Source organism: Elaeis guineensis, chromosome 14 (genome assembly GCF_000442705.2).
Source record: "Elaeis guineensis isolate ETL-2024a chromosome 14, EG11, whole genome shotgun sequence".
Lineage (NCBI taxonomy): Eukaryota > Viridiplantae > Streptophyta > Magnoliopsida > Arecales > Arecaceae > Elaeis > Elaeis guineensis.
Genome location: NC_026006.2, coordinates 47,860,252 through 47,867,751, shown reverse-complemented (window position 1 = coordinate 47,867,751; position 7,500 = coordinate 47,860,252).

The window sequence follows — 7,500 nt, the reverse complement described above, 5'->3', positions numbered from 1 at the left end:
CTCCACTTCCTGCGATGGATTTCGGACAGCTCCATCACTCCCTGGCAGACCACAATAATGGCCACAATTCTGCTCCAGTTCCTGCGACGGATACCGCTCGGTTCCTCCACCCTCTAGCAAGTCGCGACAACGGACGCTGCTCCACTTTTCGTAACAGACTCTACGTGGCGAGCCATGGTGACCGCCACGACTCCACCCCATTACTCTTCATAATAAACTCGTCCTGGCCCCGAGTGGCCCATGACTAGGCGGTTACAAACGTCGCTATCAATCCGTCGCTCCCTCCGCCTATAAAAAGGGGGACCCCAGATACGTTATTCTCTAAGCTCTAATTTCTATCCCAAAACTCTGCTAAAATTTTCGTTTGAGCACTCCATTCTTGTTGAGGCAGAGAACTGACTTGAGCATCGGAGGATCTTGTCGGAGCAACCCCATCTCCAGTTTAGACTTCTTTTGTAGGTCCCAGCGGCCACCGCGACTCCCTCGACTCCAGCTTCTCTGATGCGGATGGATTTTTGCACCAACAGGATTGGCGCTAGAGGAAGGGCCGTGTCTTCGCAGTACCCTTGTTCTTAAAGGAGCGCTCAACGGGACCACCTTCGGTCACCTTTTCCGACATCCACTCCTCCTTCCCCCACTAGGTCTTCGCCCGATGCCTCCCCGCAAAGCATCCACGTGGCGATCCATGGCTTTCGCGGCCAGATCTCAGGCTCCGGCCTCACCTCTGATTTCTCAGCCTCCTCCCCCTCCTCCGGCAACGGCGGTTGGCATGGAGCAATTCGACCTACTGGTGCAGCAGGTCAGAGGCCTCACTGAAGCTGTGCAAGCCAAACAACAGGAATAGCAGCCGCAGGCATCAGTGCGACTGGAGAGAGCGTCACCAAAACTCCAAAATCCGACGGTAGGATGGGCCACTTGGGCCAGCCACCCTGTCTTTCCCAGAAAGATGAATCCGAGGGTGGAGAGCCCTCAGTCAGATCACGATTCCACCCCTGGAAGATCTCTACCTCCATTCTGCCAGAAGACCCTCGAGACCCGTAGTCGAGAGGATTTCCTGGATCGGAAGCTTCAGGAGATGAACCGGCAGATCGAGGAACTCCGCCACGCTCCCCCCGCTTATGGTGAGGATATTTGTACTGATCCTCCCTTTTCTCAAATGATCATGCAGGAACCGATCCCGCCAAACTTCAAGCTCCCTCAATTTGAAAGCTACGACGGGCTTCGGACCCAGTCGACCACCTGGAGGCCTTCCGGACAATGATGCTGCTTCATGGCGCACCCGACGCCATTCTATGCCGAGCCTTTCCATCCACCTTGAAGGAAGCGACGAGAAACTGATACTCAGCGCTGAAGTCGGGTACCATCTTTTCTTTTGATCAGATGAGCCACCAGTTTGTGGCTCATTTTGTTAGCAGCCGGCGTCCCCGGAAGGGTTCAGAGTCCCTCATCAATATTAAGCAGAGGGAGGGGGAGTCTATTCGGGCCTACATCAACCGTTTCAACGTCGCCGCATTGGAGGTCCGAAACTTGGACCAATCGGTAGCGATGGCCGCCCTGAAAGGTGGTCTTCAGAAGAATGACCTTTTATTCTTCCTGGAGAAGAAGTACCCCAGAGATTTTGCTGACCTGTTGGCTCGGGCCGAAGGGTATGCCCGAGCAGAAGAAGCCTTCAAAATGAAGGATGAGGAGACCACGAGAGAGCGGCAGGCGGGAGACTCGAGTAAGCCCACAGTCGAAAAAGGATCGAGAGAAGCTCGGCCACGTTCTCGAACTCCTCTCGGGCACAAGCACGTCCAGACTCCTCCCCAAGCACGCAGGCAAGGAAGCCCGGAGCACCGGGCTCAGTGGGGCTCTCCCCCAGGAAGATTCTGCAGCTATGCCCCCCTCAACGCATCGAAGACCCAGGTGCTGATGGAAGTCAGAGAGTAGCTCCCAAGGCCAAAAAGGATGCGCACACACCCCAGAAAGCGCAATCCTAATAAGTTCTGCCTCTACCATTGTGACCACGGCCACGACACGGAGGAATGCATTCAGCTCCGAGACGAGATCGAGGAGCTCATCAAATGAGGTCGGCTCGACAGGTTCATTCGGCACCGGCCTGAGGGTAGAGAGGATCGATCAAGGGCCCTGCCGCAGCCTGAACCGTCGAGGAGGGAAGAGCAGCTCAGAGATCGGCCTCCAATTGGGATTATCAACTCCATCTCCGGAGGACCTTGACAGGAAGCAGACCTTCCACAGCCCTAAGGTTTGAAAACTTGTAAATGTATTGCGAATGATCCCGCTTTAAATCAAGATTTCTTTCAGACTTGCACATCTTTTCCTTTTTGGCATAGACTTATAACGACAGGGGATGACCCCGTCGGACAACAAAAACAAACCTCAATGTGGGCAAGGTCGAAGGCCCGATTATTTGTAGACCGGATGGGTCATACAGCGCCCATATGCGCCCCCACAGCCATGTTAGGGACAGGAGGAGAACCTCGCCCTAACATGAGCAAGGTCGAAGGCCCGGTTATTTGTAGATCAGATAGGGGGAGAGGCCATACAGCATCCATATGTGCCCCCACAGCCATGTTAGGGACAGGAGGAGAACCTCGCCCTAACATGAGCAAGGTCGAAGGCCCGATTATTTGTAGACCGGATGGGGGGAGAGGCCATACAGCGCCCATATGCGCCCCCACAGCCATGTTAGGGACAGGAGGAGAACCTCGCCCTAACATGAGCAAGGTCGAAGGCTCGATTATTTATAGACCGGATGGGGGGAGAGGCCATACAGCGCCCATATGCGCCCCCACAGCCATGTTAGGGACAGGAGGAGAACCTCATCCTAACATGAGCAAGGTCGAAGGCCCGATTGTTTGTAGATCGGATGGGGGGAGAGGCCATACAGCGCCCATATGTGCCCCCACAGCTCCGTTAGGAACAGAAGGAGAACCTCGTCCTAACCCGAGCTGAAACTGATCGCATCGAAAATAGGGGATGAACCTCGTCTCGACTCCAATTAAGGTCCAGCCATTTGAGACCCAACAAGAAAGAAAAAAACCTTCTCGGCGACCCTTCTACGCTACCGCAACTCCATAAAAAGCTAGGGAGAATCCTTGCCTAAAAAAAGAAAGAGAAGGAGAGAAATGTGAAGGAACAGCAGCGGGCTACCCCAACGACAAACGGAGGCCGAACTACACTAAAAGCGCAAAGGACCTCGTCTCTATGAAGAGGGAGGAAGAGAAAGTAAGATCTACGGCCGTGAACAAAAGGCAAATCGACACGGCAATGGCTAGGAACCTCCAAGCGGCGTCGACGCCGAACCAATCAAAAGCACAAGAAACTCGGTAATGCCGACCTAATACAAAGATGAGCAAGGAACCTTCGAACAATATCGACATCGCACGGGACAAAAATGAAAGAAGTCCGACGCACGACAATTCAACATGACGTACGGGTAAGATAACAAAAATCTTTTCATTTCATTAGCAAAATGTGCGTTACAGAGCCTGGAAGACCGAAAGAAAAAAAAACAACAACAACAACTGCGGCAACAGACAGACAGGCGGCAAAAGAAGGCACTTAAAGGGACGAAGGACAAAAAGAGCCCTAAGGAGGCCCAGCTTCCTCTGACTTCGAACTCTCGGCTTCGACCCTCATTAGGGAGTACCTTAAGCTCTCGACTTCTTCTTCTAATTCCTTCTCTCTCATTAGCATTTCCATATATCTCCGATGAAGCCGCTGGCTCTCGCTCTCTGCCTCTCGGTGTCTTTTTCTCAGGACCTTAGATTCTGCCTCTGCATCTTTGACTGTCCGCTTCTCATATACCAGCTGGATCTTCAATTGCTGCAGTTCGGGTTTTCCCTCCCCAAGGGTGACAGATAGCTCTTCTACGGTTCTTCTCAGGGATTGGAGTTCGTCGGGATCCTGAACGGGAGCAAACTGAGCTCCTCCAGCTAGCTGTCTTTGAAGGCAGGCAACCTCGTCGGTCGTCATCCTGAGCTTCCCCCTATAGTCATCCACCTGCTTGCACCAGCTGGCACGGTACGCGTTATAGCTTGCCTCGGCATCCTGGAGCTGTTGCTGAAGGTTGGAGACCTTCTTCGACCATTCCCGGTCGCTGTCGGCCCGAGTCAAAAGCCGGGATGAGCTTCCTTCCAACTGGCTAATCCTCTCCTATGCAGCCGACAGCTCCACTCTGAGAGAACTGATCTTGGCAGCTTGAGCCCAAGATCGGTCGCTGGTGCGCTTCTTGTGTTCCTCGAGCTCCTTCTCGAAGTTCGCCTTTTTTCGACTAGACTCCATGATCCCCTTCATGTGGAGGTTCTGAAAGCGGGTGGCCTCCGCGGTGGCTTCAGAGTGGCTCTCCCTCAACCTGCGAAGCTCGCCATCCGTCTTCTTCGACCTTTTTGTTAAATGAAGAACTTTCTTCTTCAGACGCTGGATCGTGGACTTCAGCGGAATCCCCTGTGGCAGGGGAAGCGCTTCGGTAGGACACTGCCATCGGGAGATAAAAGCGTCAAGGTGCATCTCATTGCATAAAGCAAAACAAAAAAAAAAGGGCAAGTAGAGTAGAGAAACCCTCCAAAAGGAGAAACCAAATTTTATTGATTGAATGATATCTTAAAGATAAGAGGGAAAAAAAATTGCAATAAAAGAAAAATACAAAGTCAGAGGCCTCAGACCTCTGAGGTAGGAGTTGGGGAGCTCGGTGTCCCCGGAAGGGGGCTGCGGTGGCAGTAGCAGTGGGAGAGGGACCGGCTTCGTCTTCAGACGTCTCGTCCAAGAAGCTAAGATCGAGCTCGAGAAATTTTCTGACCACCTTCTCCTGACAGAGCTCAAATCCTTTGATGAATGCTTCTTGGCCGAACTTGACATTCAGGTCCCTCATCTCCGCAGAGGCCTTGAACTCCTCCACCGTAAGAACCCTGACCTCCGAGACCAGGATCGGGATCTGCTCCGCCAAATTTGCGACCTCGACCTCTGCCTTCCTCACCGTCTCCTCCGAGGTCTGCTACTCTTTCTCCAGGGCCTACTTTTCTTTCTCCAAGGCCTCTTGGAGGGTGACTACCTCGGCTGCTTTTTCTTTGAGGCGAGCGACTTCAGCCCGACGACTCTCCTCCACCTGGATGGCATCCCTCCTCGCCCGGTTCATCGCCTCGATATTGGCAAGGAGCTGGTGCCCGATCTGCAAGGGCGGCTGGAGGTCAGAACGGAGGTTGAGAGGCTAATTAAATGAAGGTGCGAAGGGAAGGAGGGAAGTGAATCTGTTTACCTCGAGAAAGGACCCTAGGGAGTCCCAAACCCGCTGTTTGGGATCGGCACGATCAATCCTCTGGACGACTTTGGGCAGGATGCAGCCGTCGATCAGTCACTTTATCAGGTCTCTGTCATTAAAGGGATTCTCCTCCGGCTCTCCTTCAGAACCAAGGGACTCTTCAATGGCGGCTCGACGGCTACTCACCCTGCGGGCCACCGACTTCCTTCTCCTCCCCCTCTCAACCCCTGGCGCCTCCTCGAAGCGAACCCTCGAAGCGGGAGCCTCAGCGGGGGAACTCCTTGGAGAGGCCCGAGGAGCCGGAGGTTCGGCGTCTGAAGGAACGTCGATCGCGAGGGCCATCTGGGCAGGTGTGGCCGAGCTCGTCTCCTCTGTTCTGGCTCTCTTCGCCGATTCGGAGATTGCGATGCCTTTTCTTTTGTGGGCCTTGAGGCCCCTGGCGAGCATCCGTGCTGCTTCGGCGTCCATTCCTAAAAAAAAAAAATCAGTGATGGAGTGAAAAAAGAAGAAGTGACACGCAAAAAAAAAAAAGAAAAAGAAAAAGAAGAAGAGCGGGAGAAAAGAAGAGGAAAGAAAAGATGGGATACTCGCAGGATCCAGGAGACTCAAGCCGATGTTGAACAAAAACTGCTCCTTCAGAAGGTTGGGAAGGGAAGGAGCCGAATAATCAAGAAGCCTCCGGGTGGCCTGAAGGTCGTCCTCCCCCAGGCTAGGAGCCCGATGGACAGAGTCCCTCAGGGAGCCCTAGGGGGGCAATCCCAGCCACAAGGTTGGGCAATGGACGAAGAGGTACTTTCCCTTTCAGTTGTGGATTAAAGAGGGAGTGCCTTTCAGCAACCCCTTCTTGCCAAACTGAGGGAAGAAATACCACCAGTCCTTCGTCGAGGGGTGACGCTTGAAGGTGGAAAAATATCTAAACAAAAAAATAGATGGCTGAACTTCGACTACGTGGCAAAGGGAGAGGAACCCTATCAAAAACCTAAAGGAATTCGGCGCTACTGAAGGTAAAGAAATGTCTAAAAAGCGAAAAAGGGCGATGACGAAGGGCGGAAGCGGAAGTCAGAGTTCGGTGTGGAAGACCTCCTGATACAGGCAAAAACGGTCAGGTGGAGGGGTGCTAGCCCGGTTGGCGGGACCAGGAAGCTCCAGATCATACTCCGGAGGAACTCCATACTGAACCCTTATCAGTAGAAGTTCATTCGGAGTCAGAGAATAGGGAATGGCACCCGACGTAAAAATTGGGCGAGGCCCAGCCCTAGATGTGGGTTCGTCTACAGCGTGGGGGTTCTGGGGGGCTGAGACGGACGAACTCCTAGAACCACTAGAGGCGGAGGTGCCGGAGGACATTTCAAACAAAGACCCAAAAGATCTTGGAGAAATCAGGCAGGATAAGAGGCGAAAGGTTTGCGGGGGACCAAACTAGAGGAATGCGGCAGAAGAAAAATGGAGGAGAAAAGGCCCCTAGATGGAAAGAAGAGAAATGAAGGTTTCGGGACTAACCTAGATCGCTCCGAAGGATGCAGAGGGGCGAGGACAGAGATGACTCGAAGAACGTTTAGGGCCAAGGTGGATGCCAAAGAGGGTCAGAGCTCTCGGAGAGAAGGCTGACACCAATAGAACTCTCAAGCAGAATAAGACTCATGAAGGCGAAAAGGTGGGTTTAAATAGACCTTAGGATCCGACGCTATAATGATCACGGATCTCCCCAGGCCGACCCACGCTCGCCACGTGTCCCACTCACCACCACAGGCGGCTAAAAGCGGCTGACAGCTGACAGAGTCATTACTGCGCCATACCTAGGCCAACGCTCCAGCAAAAATTCCGAAAGGTTCCTTCGGATCGCTCCGATTCGAAAAGACTCCAGCACGCACGCATAAAAATGCCAGAATATCTGAGGGCGATCGTGCACGAGATTCAAGGGGACAACTTCGGCTATGAAAATTTTTCTGTACTTCCTTCATTCGAAACTCGAACTTGGAAGTAGGGGGACTGGTGTTGGATATAAAATACCCCCCAGCCGAAGTTCGTGACAGGAATGACCCTCCGGGGATTCTACCGACTTCCGACCTTCGGCGATATCTCTCCGAACCGCTCTAGCGGTCGAGCCTCCGCAACACTCCCAAGTTTTACCGACAAATAAGCCCCCACCAGCGTCGACCGGATTCTTCGCGACGGACGGACTCCACCCAAGTTTCCACGATGATCGACTACTTTCTAGACTTCGCCCAGACTCCTACGGG